Raw genomic sequence first — 16,008 nt, forward strand, 5'->3', positions numbered from 1 at the left:
GAAGCCACACAGACACAAACATGGCGGATAGTAAAGAAAGGTGTAGCATAGTAGCTCGGATTTCAGCGCCGTAAGCGATTCAACAGATTACGCATGTATTGAAACGGATGGTTGGAGTCTGGAGGCAGGTACCAAATACGAAATTGAAGAAGAAACAGAAGCTTTTGAGCCATATCACGACAGACAGCGGCACGAGAGGAAGCGCGGACAAATTCGGCGATCGCCTTCTAACCAACGATTGGTATGTGTTTGTTTGGCATTAAATGTGGGTGGAGGGAAAGGCTAGATGCAAATATAGCTACAAATGAGGCATAATGATGCAATATGTACATACAGCTAGCCTAAATAGCATGTTAGCATCGATTAGCTTGCATTCATGCCGTGACCAAATATGTCTGATTAGCACATAAGTCAGGGGTCGGGAACCTTTTTAGCTGAGAGAGCCATACAAGCCAAATATTTTAAAAAGTATTTCCGTGAGAGCCATATAATATTTTTTTTAAGACTGAATACAACTATTATTTTATCTTATTTCAATTATTGTGCATAAATATTGGGAAATACATATCATAGCAACATAATGCCTTTATTTCACAGAAAGGAGCAATTCGTATAATTTTTAAAGTAGGATATAGAGACCACACAAAACCACTCTTAATTAGGTCAGGATTACTAAAACTAAAAGACATTGTAGAGTTGAATACTCTATTAATGATGTTCAAAGCGAGAAATAAAATTATTCCGAAGGACATACAAAAGTTAAGTGTTTACATCTGAAGATGAGAACCACAGAAGGCCGTATGACTTTAAACATCCAAGAGTGCGAACAAATTTGAAACAAATGTGCTTGCCTGTTGTTGGTGTGAAAGCATGGAATTCTCTTAACTAAGACTTAGAAAGCTGTAAGAATATCTTTGTTTTTAAAAAAGAGTTATAAATAGAGAAAACCGGAATTATATCAAACTGAATTTTGATTTAGATTGGACGTGTGATTGTGAAAATGCTTAAAGGAAAATTGAAAAGTATGTTGGAGTCCGGGTGTTGTTGGAGGGAACAGTTATAAAGTCATCGAAAATAATTTGTGTTAAAAAGGGGGCAGATAAATATAAGAATATTATTCTTCCATCTGCTCCTTTCTGATCATGGAAATGTATAAGAAACAAAAAAAACAATGAAAGTGTCAATTGTACGTGGCTTTTATAGATGCATTTTCATGAAAGGAATACAAATAAATGATGATGCATGCATTTTTAAGTAAGTCCAACATTTTTAGAGTATAATAAGTCTCTTATTCTTTTTAATAACATTGTTATTCTGAAGCTAACCAACAATAAATGAAATACTTCTTACCATTAATGCGACTTCTTGAACAGGTGCGGTAGAAACCGGATAGATGGATTAAAATGCATGAGAATCTTTTATATTTTGAACATTATTTTTGACACTGTGATTACCGGCAGAATTATTCATTACTTACCGTGTTTAGCAATGTCAGCTAAGATTTATCTGAGAGCCAGGTGCAGTCATCAAAAGAGCCACATCTGGCTCTAGAGCCATAGGTTCCCTACCCCTGACATAAGTCAATAACATCAACAAAACTCACCTTTGTGATTTTGTTGACTTTATCGGTGGAAATGCATCTGCTTTGAGTGTCGCAGGAAATCCACACATTCTTGCCATCTCTGTGCCATCTCTGTCGTAGCATAGCTGTCGTCGGTACAGTGTGCGGAACAAACGAGGGACTTTCACATCTTTTGACCACTGGTGCAACTTGAATCCGTCCCTGATCGTGTTGTTACACCCTCCGACAACACACCGACGAGGCATGATGTCTCCAAGGTACGGAAAACTGTCCAAAAAACGGAAAATAACAGAGCTGATTTGTCTTGGGGTGTGTAATGTGTTTGAGAAAATGGCAGGTCACTTAACGACGTGACGTCACGGGTAAAAAAGGTCATTGCTCCGACAGCGAACAATTGAAAGGCGTTTAAATCGCCAAATTCACCCTTTTAGAGTTCGGAAATTGGTTAAAAAAACATGTGGTCTTTTTTCTGCAACATCAAGGTATATATTGATGCTTACATAGGTCTGGTGATAATGTTCCCCTTTAAATACTGATCTACTCCAGTAATGCCGTGTATAGATTTTTATGCAACTTGACTTCAACCTTATGACATTCAGGGGTTTTAATGTAGAATTTTCCATTGTATCTGGAGTAGGGTTGTACGGTATACCGGTATTAGTATAGTACCGCGATACTAATGACTCATTTTCGGTACTATATCGCCTCTGAAAAGTACCGGTCCATACGCCGTCTGCAGTGTTTTAGCTACTTCTAAATCACTAATCCTCGCCTCCATGGCGATAAATAATGTGAGTTTCTTACAAGTATCATCCCTGCAGGACGAGGAATAGCTAAACATGCTTCACTACACACCGTAGCTCACCCGTGTCACAATGTAAACAAACACCATTGTGGATCTACACCTGACATCCACTGTAATGATATCAAGTACAGGCACGTATTTCGTCAATACTACTATGATTACGTCCACATCTTTCGTTTTATATTCATATTGTGTTTATAAACTCAGGAAATATGTCCCTGGACACATGAAGACATTGAAAATGACCAATGTAGGATCCTGTAACGACTTGGTATCGGATTGAAACACAAATATGTGGTATCATCCAAAACTAATGTTAAGTATCAAATAACAGAATAATAAGTGATTATTACATATTAGCAGAAGTGTAGATAATAGGTAGGTCTTTATTGTCATTGCACAAGTACAACGAAACTTTGTTTTCAGCACAAACCTGTTCAAGATTAGACAAACAAACAGTGTACAGGGTTACAGAACAAGAACGCTGAAGGGTCGCCATAAGGCGCCCCGTAAAAGATGGGAAAAAGGTAAACGCTGGGGAAGGATGAGTAAAAAAATACAATCCAGACTGGGCTCCTAAAGGGGCCCAGTTCGGAGTGAGAAAAAAACCTCCATAGCAAAGCACATATACATATTACAACACACATCTCGAGATATCTAGCAACAGAGGGAAGGTAGTTCAAGGTCATGGTGGTAGGTCGCAGCTCTCAGGCGCTGACCATCCATTCATCAGCCCTACGGGATTGCGTCAACGGCGTTGGATTGGGGGACAGGAGGGTGTATGTGTGGCGTATATTTTTTTGTGGATGTGTGTGTGTGTGTGTGTGTGTGTGTGTGTGTGTGCGTGTGTGTGTGTGTGTGTGTGTGTGTGTGTGTGTGTGTGTGTGTGTGTGTGTGTGTGTGTGTGTGTGTGTGTGTGTGTGTGTGTGTGTGTGTATAAGCCCATAGTGTGTCTCTGCTCCGTGGCCTTGATGTATTTGCCGTCGCTAGTCCAAAGTTCACAACAACAGGTGTGTCCATGAGAGACAAAAAAGGGAGTTTGTTGTGTCTTCGCTTGCAGTGATTTGTATGCGAGTGAAAATAAAATTTGCTTTTCACTTTAAAATTGTCTATGAGTGGTCCTCAAAAACTGCTGGGTAAACAGTCTTCTACGTGGCTTGATTTGTCCCCTGTCTTCTCCCTTGTGCCCTCGGTGTTTTCCTTCCATTGCCTGGGATCTCAACTGCCTCCCTCGATCCCCAACCCCCGCCTGGACAAGGACCTTGTCGTTTCTTTCTGTGCCCCACGGACCTCACTTGGATCACGGACCCCTTTTTGCCTAGCCCCCTTTAGATTTGTCTGCTTCCGCATCAAACATCACGGTAATTACAGTTAATTACACACACACATAGTGTAACACCACACACTCTTGGATATTGGTCACACACTCCATTCTTTAGTTTAAGTATAGTTAGTTAGTATTGTTTATCATTATTATACAGTATGTACATTGACGATATATATAATAAATCATTGAACATTACTGCCCCCCTGGTGTCTGAGCCGTCAACTCCAATATCTGCATAAATACTATATCCATCCATCCATCCATTTTCTACCGCTTATTCCCTTTCGGGGTCGCGGGGGGCGCTGGCGCCTATCTCAGCTACAATCGGGCGGAAGGCGGGGTACACCCTGGACAAGTCGCCACCTCATCGCAGGGCCAACACAGATAGACAGACAACATTCACCCTCACATTCACACACTAGGGCCAATTTAGTGTTGCCAATCTATATCACTTTTGAATATCATGCAATTGTTTTCAGCAGCCCCCCAGATTGTGTGTGTCACTGTTCATAGGCCACCAAAGAAATCTGCTTATTTTATGAAGGATTTTTTTCAGCGGGAGACCTCAGTGCGAATTATGATGAAGCGCTATCTAACTTCTGAAGTGGCTGCAAATGTTATTAGAGTTTTTAATAACTGTCCTCCAATAGTTTGACCTGCACCCTGGGATTGTATTGTTGACGATCTTAATGAACACCTCAAATCCGGCCTTGACGTTGTTGTGCCTCTAAAACCACAAAAAAGATCATTTTAGACTTAGACTTAGACAAACTTGATTGATACAGAGTAGCTCAGTTTCAAAGGATGGAAAAAATAATGCAGGTATTAAGTACAATAAAATTGTACCATAGTAGCCATATAACATATATGTAACATTTACATATTATATGTATAATTTATAATATATACTGATATCATATATTATTATATTATATTATATTTGTATATAATATATACAATATGTAATATTGTATATATACATATATATATATTTGTATGTTTTATTTATTTGTATTTAAAAATATATATATATATACATATATATATATATTTTTTTTCTTTTTTTTTTTTTAAACCAATTCCTTCATAGAAAAATGATGAGGAAATCAAAATACTAAAAATAAATTGCAGGATAGCAGAGAGGAAACAGAGGAAGAATAAACTAATAATGACTAACTACCAGATACGTATATACAACACGAAGGTTAAGAATACGAGAAACACCTTTCTCTCCACTGTAATTGATTGCAAACAATAAGAATAACCCCAGAGTCCTTTTTGCAACAATCAACTTTTTGTTTAACCCTGATTTTAATAATATACGTCGCGTACCTGCAGACTGTCTTTGCGAGCCGTTTGCAAAACACTTCAGAGAAAAAATTAACACGATCGGATGTGACATTTTATCTTCCCACACTGCTGTTAATCCATTGGTGTCAAACTCAAGGCCCGGCGGCCAAACCTGGCCCGTTACTTCATTTATCTGAACCTCAAACACCTGGAAATGATATGTGTCAATAAAGTACTTAATACTTTCTCACTGAATGTAATTGGGTTTTTTTTAATGTTTAGAAAAAACATGTATATACTGCTTGACATTACATACATTTTAAACTTTAATAGTATCCTATGTTGCCACAAATATTACCGTATATTATCATACTTTTTAAACATCTTTTTGTCTAAATAAAAAGACTTAACTTTACAGCAAACTACCCATAAAATTAATAAAAAAGACAATAAATTGTACGTTGTTCTTTACAGCATATTAATGTAAATTGAAAAAAACTACCATTGTTTTTTGCAATAAAATTTTGTTGACTGAGCTCACAGTTTTTGACTGAAAAATTTTCGGTTGTTGTTTTTAAACGGTGTATGACTGAAAAATGGAAAGACTGTACATTTGTTTTAACGGTAGAAAAATTGGCTGGTAAGTTGCTAGAATAAAAAAAGAATGTGTACTCTTTTTTTTTCCATTAACAGTATGATGTTGTAAAAACCAACAAAAACAAAAATTATGACAGTAAGCTGCCAGCTTTTTATGTAAAAACGCCCCCAAAAAACAATGGTACTGTTTTTCCATTTACCGTAAAAATGTTGTAAAAAAAATCCACTATATTTTAGAGTAAAATGTTGTAAATGTAAGGTTTTTACTGTAAAATTGACAGTTTACTTAAAAGGATTTATGTAATTAATAAGTAAAACCAAAGGCAATTTCATACGTTATTTACTGTTAGAACTGGCCCTCTGATGGCAGCTACAACTGCAATGTGGCCCTCAATGAAAACGAGTTTGACATCCCTGTGTTTATCCATTTCAGTGTCTGTTTTTACCTGAAGAAATGCTGGAAAGTTTTTCCTGGTCATTGCCGAAACGTTTTACAGGATTTTTTTATACTACGAAACCCACCACATGTCTTTTACATTCAATTCCGACCACATTTTTTTAGAATATTTTACAGTTCTGTGGGAGAGGAGATTTTAACATCTTAAATTGATCGCTTCAAACGGGGGTCTTTTCTGCTGCATTTAAAAAAACCGTGGTGAGGCCCCTGCTAGAGAAGAACAATTTGGATGCGGACAATTTAAATGATTTCAAACCTGTATAATTTTCAAGTAAAATTTTAGAAACAACAACTACCGTATTTTTTTAGACTTGAGTCGTCTCCTTTTCTCAAAAATCGACAGTGAGCCTTATAACCCGGTGCGCCTAATGTATGGCGTAATTCTGGTTGAGCATACCCAACTCAAAGCAATTTTATTTGATACATGGTGTAATGATAAGTGTGACCAGTAGATGGCAGTCATACATAAGAGATATATGTCGACTGCAATATGATGGCAGTAAACAACACCAAAAAATATAGAACATTACACACGGCACTCAAAAATCTGTCAAATTGTTTCTAGTACCACTTTGGTAAGCTATGAAACCGCACTGCTTGATGTATTGTCGGCGCATTAAACATACAAGTATTATTATGTTGGGTCTATAAGGACCGCGAAATGGCACCTATTAGCAGACATATTATCTGGCATTTTGTTTTACAATATTATGCAAAACCAACTTTTTTTACCTTCTGGTACCTGCTGATGTGTACTTGGGATCTGCATAAGTCCTGAAAATGTGCGTGCATCCGCAATTGTAGTCCGTAGTCATAAGCTTCTTTATTTTTTCCTCTACCTTCGTATGTGGCATTCATCTTCCGCTGTTGCAATTTCTAATCAAAAGTACCATAAAGTTCTTACTTATATCTGTCAGTAGACTAACTATCAAAGTGCTAAAAACTGTAGTGGGTTTACACAATTCACCCACGGAACTTTAATAATTAGAGGGTTCCGGTTGGACGGTTTTTCACGGGACACATTAATGTTGCATGTTTTGATGTTGCATTATTGAGCCACGGATGAGGATATGCTGCTCCGTTATTGATGTAAGTAAAGTCTGAATGTCATTCAAACCGTTAGCGCCATCTTTTGACACTTCTTCCACTCCCGTCCTTGCACGCTACACCGCTACAACAAAGATGGCGGGGAGAAGACGCTGCCGAAGGTGAGCCACGTAGAATAAGACCGCCCACAAAACAGTGCATCCTGAAGAGACCCTCAGAAAGCGGCTTGAAGATGATCTGTAAAATATCATCTATGCAACATTTTGACCAAAGAACCACCATTTCATGTTATGTAGACCACAAGGAAGTGTTTTATATTCGGAAAAAAAAAATCATAATATGACTCCTTTAATGCGCATTATAATCCGGTGCGCCTTTTGTATGAAAAAAAGACCTGAATAGACCCGCTCACCGGCTGTCTACCTTTTAATCTGGTGTGCCCTATGGTCCGAAAAATACGGTAATTGATTTTTCAAATACATTTTCAGTCTGGTTTTAGGGTGAACCACAGAACAGTGACCCTTTTAAAGATCGTGAACGATCTCAGGTTGAGTGCTGACTCGCGGTCCATTCTGGGTCCCGACGAGTGGTCCATCCTGGGTCTCGACTCTGGACAGCCAGTACTTCATCCATGGTCATCGGACCGAACCCCCTCCACAAGGGAGGGGGGGACATAGGAGAAAAAAGAAAAGAAGCAGCAGATCAACTGGTCTAAAAAGGGAGTCTATTTAAAGGCTAGAGTATACAAATGAGTTTTAAGGTGAGACTTAAATGCTTCTACTGAGGTAGCATCTCGAACTGTTACCGGGAGGACATTCCAGAGTACTGGAGCCCGAACGGAAAACGCTCTATAGCACGCAGACTTTTTTTGGGCTCTAGGAATCACTAATAAGCCGGAGTCTTATTAGTGTTAGTCTTGGTTCCACTGGATCTTAGTGCTGCCTTTGATACAGTCTGTTAAATAAACTGAAACACTTGGCGGGCCTCTCTGGTACTGTTCACAAATGATTCACTTCCTATCACTCAGACAGGAAATAATTGGCAAGTATGGATGGATGCATGTTTCACAAAGACCCATTAAATCACATGTGGTGTGCCTCAAGGATCAATTTTAGGTCCTATTCTTTTTAATTTTTACATGATTCCACTTGGCAGTGTCATCAGGAGACATGGAATTAATCTCCACAGCTATGCTGAAGACACAAAGTTGTATATTTTCATGTCTCCTGATGACACAAGACCAATTGATACTCGTTTAAATTGCATTATCGATATTAAGTCCTGGATGACAGATAACATTTTACAGCTTACCCAGGACAAGACTGAAGTTTTAGTCATTGTCCTTGAGGCCCCGAGAGAGAAACACATATAAAAACTACAAACATTTTTCTTTAACTCCATCCATACTTGCCAACCTCAAGACCTCCGATTTCGGGGGGTAGGGGTTGTGAGGTGGAGGGGGCGTGGTCGGGGGTGGGCGGAGGCGTGTTTGGGGTGGGGGGCATGGTTAAGAGGGGAGGAGTATATTTACATCTACAATTGACTTTCAGTGAATTCTAGATATATATGTTTATTTTATTGTATATATAAATAAAATAAATAGGTACATTTCAGACTGCACCTATCAAATACACAGTAATAATAAAAACACAGTTGTTCTATTAACTGTACTGTGCTTGCTGGTTACTAAAAAAAAAACTTACCTTTCACTATTAGAGTAACCTTTGTTCTGCCATTTTTTTCTTCATTTTGCTCGGTGTAATATATTGGGTTGGAGTCGATAACCAGGCGAGGTGATGAAGTTATGTCTCTTTACTGTGGGCTTCAGAACAGACTCCCTCACTTGCCGTCAGGTGCAAAACACCACGTGAATCGTTGGCCAATCAAAAGGCAACCCCATAACGCTATAGCCAACATACACCAGGAGATAGCAACAGACAACATAGAATCACTCTATTACAGACGGCCAGGGGCGGCGAAAAGGGGGGGTAAAGGAGACGGATTCTAGGGGCCCATGATGGAGGGGGGCCCAGAGAGGCCCCTAATGATGATGAAATTATATGTTGGGGGCCCTGTACAGATTCTTTTCATGGGGCCCAAAATCCCTAGCGGCGCCCCTGCAGACGGCGTCACCATGGCTGTAACATCCTCGTTCTTCTGCTTCGTCTCCTTGTGTGTGCAGTTTTTTATTCAAATCCGTAGATGTTGTAACATGATTGGGCAGGCAAGCTGTTTATATAGTGGGAAAGCGGACGTGAAAACAGTCTGTCCCCACTCAGGTCCGCAAGGAGCTGGAGGGGGCGTGGCCTCCAGCTCCGGCTGAATTTCGGGAAATTTTCGGGAGAAAATTTCTTCCGGGAGGTTTTCGGGAGAGGCGCTGAATTTCGGGAGTCTCCCGGAAAATCTGGCAAGTATGACTCCATCACTCCAAGTTTTTACTCTGAACTTAGTTTTATACCACATTAAAAATATAATAAAAATACGTTTTTATCATCATAAGAATATTGCCAGACTTCCATCTCAGGGCAACACGGTCATGCATGCGTTTATTACAAATTGTATAGATTATTGTTATTCCCTGCTTTCTGGTTTTCCCCAAAAAGTTATTGCACCTTTACACCTAGTCCAAATTCAGCGGCACATCTCCTGACGAAGACCAGAAGGCGGGCTCGCATTACACCAGTTTTGAAATCTCTGCATTGGCTCACTGTGTCTTTCAGGATCAATTTTAAAGTTCTTCTTATGGTTTATATGTTTTTTTTAATGGTATTGGGCCTTCTTCTCTTTCAGATTTGACCCCATGGTAGTTTATTTTATTATTTTACTCAATAAAACAACAGCACGAAGACTTGTGTGACTGTTGGTTAGCATATAACTGCAGCGTCAACCAATGGTGACGTCATAGAGGGGCGACAGGGCTGTGTGATAAACCCCCCGCTACCCTGAAGTGGACAAGCGGTGGAAAATGGATGGATGGATCAATACCACAACAAGAGTAAAAGACTGAGTCACTTTAGTCATTTCAATAGACTTTTCTTCCTTCATTTTTGACTTTATTATCATAGTTGTTTCATAGGATTATGAAAGATGGCGATTGTCATTAACCAGCAGGAGGCACGGTCACATTGACACCAACACATGCTCCCTTTGTGGCGGTAAGGAAGTGTTTTACATCACTTCCTGTCACAGTTTTGAGTGCGATGTTCCACTTATTGCTTGTTTTTTTTGTTTTTTGTCACTTGTGTGCAGTGGTGGTGTGTGTGTGGGGGGGGGGGGTGTCAAATCATGGTACTCTTTGATGCATGCATCCATGTGTGTGTGTGTGTGTGTGTTCTGGCAATGCTGATTTAATGGGGACATTGCTCTGTTTACACCAGGGGTGTCCAAAGTGTAATATTATTTAAATTTGGTCCTCATGAACAATATTAACTCCTTTTTCCCCAGGGTCCCCAGTAAGAATGATCAGCCCATGGATTCAGAGATTTAAAGACGTGTATGAGCTAACTGGGCAGTGGTCATTTTACCTCATTTTTGTTAAAGAGGAACATTATCACCAAACCGATGTAAGCGTCAATATATACCTTGGTGTTGCAGAAAAAAGACCATATGTTTTTTAACCGATTTTCGAACTCTATATGGGTGAATTTTGGTGAAATAAACGCCTTTCTATTATTTGCTCTCGGAGCGATGACGTCACAACGTGACATCACCTAGGTAGTCAACCGTCATTTTCTCAAACACATTATAAACATCGAGTCAAATCAGCTCTGTTATTTTCCGTTTTTTCTACTATTTTCCATACCTTGGAGACATCATGCCCCGTCGGTGTGTTGTCGGAGGGTGTAACAACACAATCAGGGACGGATTCAAGTTGATTTACGTAGAATGTGCATCGATTAGCACGGCATGCTAATCGATGCTGTGCTATCCGCCTGGATAGCATGTATATCAATCAATCAATCAATCAATCAATGTTTACTTATATAGCCCTAAATCATTAGTGTCTCAAAGGGCTGCACATACCACAACACAGACCACTACGATTAGCACGGCATGCTAATCGATGCTAACACGCTATTTATGCTAGCTGTATGTACATTTGTAGCTATATTTGAACCAGCCTTTCTCTCCACCCACATTTAATGCCAAACAAACACTTACCAATCGACAGATTTAAGTTGCTCCAGTGTCACAAGATACGAAAGTCCCGATCGGTTGGTCTGCACATTTTACCGGAGATGCTAAGGCAGACATGGCCGAATAGCGTCAATAGCTATTCGCTCAATAGCTTCAGTTTCTTCTTCAATTTCGTTTTCGCTATCTGCCTCCATACTCCAACCATCCGTTTCAACACATTCGTAATCTGTTGAATCGCTTTAGCCGCTGAAATCCGAGTCTGAATCCGAGCTAATGTCGCTATATCTTGCTGTGCTATACACCTGGATAGCATGTATATCAATCAATCAATCAATCAATGTTTACTTATATACCCCTAAATCACCAGTGTCTCAAAGGACTGCACAAACCACAACACAAACCACTACGACATCCTCTGTAGGCCCACATAAGGGCAAGGAAAACTCACACCCAGTGGGACGTCGGTGACAATGATGACTATGAGAACTTTGGAGAGGACGAAAGCAATGGATGTCGAGCGGGTCTAACATGATACTGTGAAAGCTCAATCCATAATGGATCCAACACAGCCGCGAGAGTCCAGTCCAAAGCGAATCCAACACAGCCGCGAGAGTCCAGTCTAAAGCGGATCCAACACAGGAGCGAGAGTCCCGTCCACAGCGGAGCCAGCAGGAAACCATCCCAAGCGGAGGCGGATCAGCAGCGCAGGGATGTCCCAAGCCGATACACAGGCAAGCGGTGCATCCTGGGTCCCGACTCTGGACAGCCAGTACGTCATCCATGGCCATCGGACCGGACCCCCTCCACAAGGGAGAGTGGGACATTGGGGAAAAAGAAAAGAAGCGGCAGATCAACTGGTCTAAAAAGGGAGTCTATTTAAAGGCTAAAGTATACAAATGAGTTTTAAGGTGAGACTTAAATGCTTCTACTGTGGTGGCATCTCAAACTGTTACCGGGAGGGCATTCCAGAGTACTGGAGCCCGAAATGAAAACGCTCTATAGCCCGCAGACTTTTTTTGGGCTTTGGGAATCACTAATAAGCCGGAGTCCTTTGAACGCAGATTTCTTGCCGGGACATATGGTACAATACAATCGGCAAGATAGCTAGACCGTGTACTATTTTATATCACTGGATGACGTCACAGGAAAACGGACGGTGGCTTCACAGATAGCAAAAATCAGAAACTTTAAAGCCCATTTTCGGGATATTCCACGATGGGTAAAATTTTGAAAAAAAACTTCAAAAAATAAAATAAGCCACTGGGAACTGATTTTTATTGGTTTGAACCCTTCTGAAATTGTGATAATGTTCCCCTTTAATGCCTCCACAACCTGTAGAAAGTGAAGATCGAAAACTTGGTGCCCCATTCCGAATGATAACCAGTGTGTGTGTGTGTGTGTGTGCGTGTGTGTGTGTGTGTGTGTGTGTGTGTGTGTGTGTGTGTGTGTGTGTGTGTGTGTGTGTGTGTGTGTGTGTGTGTGTGTGTTCAGACTGAGCCTATTGTGTGCAGATGGGCTTTTAATAGGCCAGCAGCTGGCTACAAACAGCATAGTGCTGCAGCCAGCTTTGCATGTCCTTCTCTCTGACCTACTCTCAATATCATCTTAAGAGCTGGAGGCCCCACCAACACTACATTCTATTATCGCCGTATTATTTTTGTGTAAAAACAGCATCCCATCCACTTTGTAAATACATTTGTAAAGAGAAAAAAAAATTAAAAAAATTAAAAAAACGCCTTCGAAGAGCAAGCGTCAAGCGGCGTGCGTCACAGGCCTGAACCCACTACATGTGCGTGTGCAGATGTATACGTACATCCCGCCCACCACCTCGCACCGCCTAATGCAAGGAAGGGCAGCGCCCACGCAAAAAAAAAAAAAAAGCGAAGCGCGGCAAAGAAGCACCTTGCAGAGACACGCGCCCACACACTGCTCACCGCGTCCTAGTTTGTGTGCAGCTTCTCATTTGTTTGACAAGCCTAATAGACCTTAACTTTAGCCGCGGCATGTGGAACACCTGCCTCTGCAACAACAATGATGACAATTATTTGTTGAAACTGTCTGTCACGAAGATATTCATTCTGTGGGCCCGTTTTTGTACAAGACCCAAAACAAGTGAAGTTGGCACGTTGTGTAAATCGTAAATAAAAACGGAATTCAATGATGCAAATCCTTTTCAACTAATATTCAATTGAATAGACTGCAAAGAAAAGATATTTAATGTTTGAATTGAGAAACTTCATTAACTTAGAATTTAATGGCAGCAACAAATTGCAAAAAAGTTGGCCCAGAGGCATTTTTACCACCGTATTACATGGCCTTTCCTTTTAACAACAATTAGTTAACATTTGGGAACAGAGGAGACCAATTTTTGAAGCTTTTCAGGTGGAATTATTTCCCATTCTTGCTTGATGCACAGCTTAAATTGTTCAACAGTCTCTGTTGTGGTATTTTAGGCTTCATAATGCACCACACGTTTTCAATCAGTCCAGTCTAGTACCCGCACTATTTTACTATGAATCCACGCTGTTGTAACACGTGCCTTGGCATTATATTGCTGAAATAAGCAGGGGCGTCCATGATAACGTTGCTTGGATGGCAACATATGTTGTTCCAAAACCTGTATGTACCTTTCAGCATTAATGGTGCCTTCACGGACGGCGTGGCGCAGTGGTAGAGTGGTCGTGCGCAACCCGAGGGTCCCTGGTTCAAATCCCACCTAGTACCAACTTCGTCACGTCCGTTGTGTCCTGAGCAAGACACTTCACCCTTGCTCCTGATGGGTGCTGGTTGGCGCCTTGCATGGCAGCTCCCTCCATCAGTGTGTGAATGTGTGTGTGAATGGGTAAATGTGGAAGTAGTGTTAAAGCGCTTTGAGTACCTTGAAGGTAGAAACGCGCTGTACAAGTACAACCCATTTATCATTTATCATTCACAATTGTGTAAGTTACCCATGCCTTGGGCACTAATACACCCCCATACCATCACAGATGCTGGCTTTTGAACTTTGCGCCTATAACAATCCGGATGGTTATTTTCTTCTTTGTTCAGGAGGATACAACGTCCACAGTTTCCAAAAACAATTTCAAATGTGGACTCGTCAGACCACAGAACACTTTTCCACTTTGCAACAGTCCATAGATGTGCTCGGGCAGCGTTTCTGGGTGTTGTTGATAAATGGCTTTCGCTTTGCATAGAGAGAATCATTTTTGGTGAGGAAAAAAAGTTGTCTAGCGACACCCATAATAACAATAATAATATTATTATGATTACAAAAATATTAATTTAGCACCTTGTTTATAGTTTCCTTAAGATGTAACTGTGCACATTTTGTGACTTTTCCCATAATTTGACAGTGAATAACGCATTATTTTTATGATGGTTAAAAACTCAGGTGGGGCTTCACGGTGACAGAGGGGTTAGTGCGTCTGCCTCACAATACGAAGGTCCTGCAGTCCTGGGTTCAAATCCAGGCTCGGGATCTTTCTGTGTGGAGTTTGCATGTTCTCCCCGTGAATGCGTGGGTTCCCTCCGGGTACTCCGGCTTCCTCCCACCTCCAAAGACATGCACCTGGGGATAGGTTGATTGGCAACACTAAATTGGCCCTAGTGTGTGAATGTGAGTGTGAATGTTGTCTGTCTATCTGTGTTGGCCCTGCGATGAGGTGGCGACTTGTCCAGGGTGTACCCCGCCTTCCGCCCGATTGTAGCTGAGATAGGCGCCTGCGCCCCGCCCGACCCCGAAAGGGAATAAGCGGTAGGAAATGGATGGATGGATGGAAAACTCAGGTTAGTTTCCATTGTTGAGCCTTGGCGGAGGTCTGCGCTCTACTATTTACTCTCATAGCGTGTGGGCTTTTTTTTTCCGCCAATGCCAGATGTGTTCGCATCCCCTCCCCTCTGCCTCTCTGGTTCCTGCATGGGCGCAGGGGCCTCTATCGGAGCGCCGGGGCTCCAGGAACCGTAGCACACAGCAATTCCTCTGTGTTGCCCAGAGAAGCGCAGCCTTGTCTGGGTCGCTGCATCTGCGGTCGGAGGGGTGAGCTGGGGGAAAGCGAGTAAAAACCAACCCCGGTGTGCGTTTGGCCTTACTTGTCGTGCATCCTGGACTGACCCCTGCAGCCTTTTTTTTGTGTGTGTGTGTGTGTGGTCAAAATCCTAAGACCTCCATTAAAAAGAAACTTTGCAAAGATGATTATAGTCATTATTATGTTTATTGTTGCGCTTGTACAGAACTGTACTGAGTAGTACTTTGGTAGATCCATGACGTGCAAAGAAAAAATGTTGGTAACACTTTAGTAAGGGGAACATATTCACCATTAAATAGTTGCTTATTAACATGCAAATTAGTAACATATTGGCTCTTAATTAGTCATTATTAAAGGCTTACTGAAACCCACAACTACCGACCACGCAGTCTGATAGTTTATATATCAATGATGAAATATTAACATTGCAACACATGCCAATACGGCCGGGTTAGTTTACTAAATTGCAATTTTAAATTTCCCGCGGAGTTTCTTGTTGAAAACGTCGCGGAATGATGATGTCACGGACTGTCGGGAAATATTAGCGCAGCACTATTTGCAGCTAAAAGTCGTTTCTTTTCATCGCGCAATTAAACAGTATTCTGGACATCTGTGTTGCTGAATCTTTTGCAATTTGTTCAATTAATAATGGAAAAGTCAAAGTAGAAAGATGGAGTTGGGAGGCTTTAGCCTTTAGCCACACAAACACACAGTGATTCCTTGTTTAAAATTCCCGGAGGT

General features: G+C 41.0%; 1 protein-coding gene across 2 annotated transcripts in view; it reads left to right on the forward strand.

Moving 5' to 3' along the window:
• Window positions 1-16,008, forward strand: part of msrab (methionine sulfoxide reductase Ab) — a 150,521-nt gene that overhangs the window by 133,335 nt on the left and 1,178 nt on the right. The window contains exon 8 of one of the 2 annotated variants that reach the window (XM_061896020.1): window positions 3,710-4,142. The exons of the other annotated variant lie outside the window; for it this stretch is intronic. The gene's annotated coding sequence lies outside the window, so the exon portion shown is untranslated. Of the gene's footprint in view, window positions 1-3,709; window positions 4,143-16,008 lie in introns of those variants that run through there. 2 annotated transcript variants of the gene reach the window in all.

The sequence above is a fragment of the Nerophis ophidion genome, linkage group LG03 (assembly GCF_033978795.1).
Source record: "Nerophis ophidion isolate RoL-2023_Sa linkage group LG03, RoL_Noph_v1.0, whole genome shotgun sequence".
Classification (NCBI taxonomy): Eukaryota; Metazoa; Chordata; class Actinopteri; order Syngnathiformes; family Syngnathidae; genus Nerophis; species Nerophis ophidion.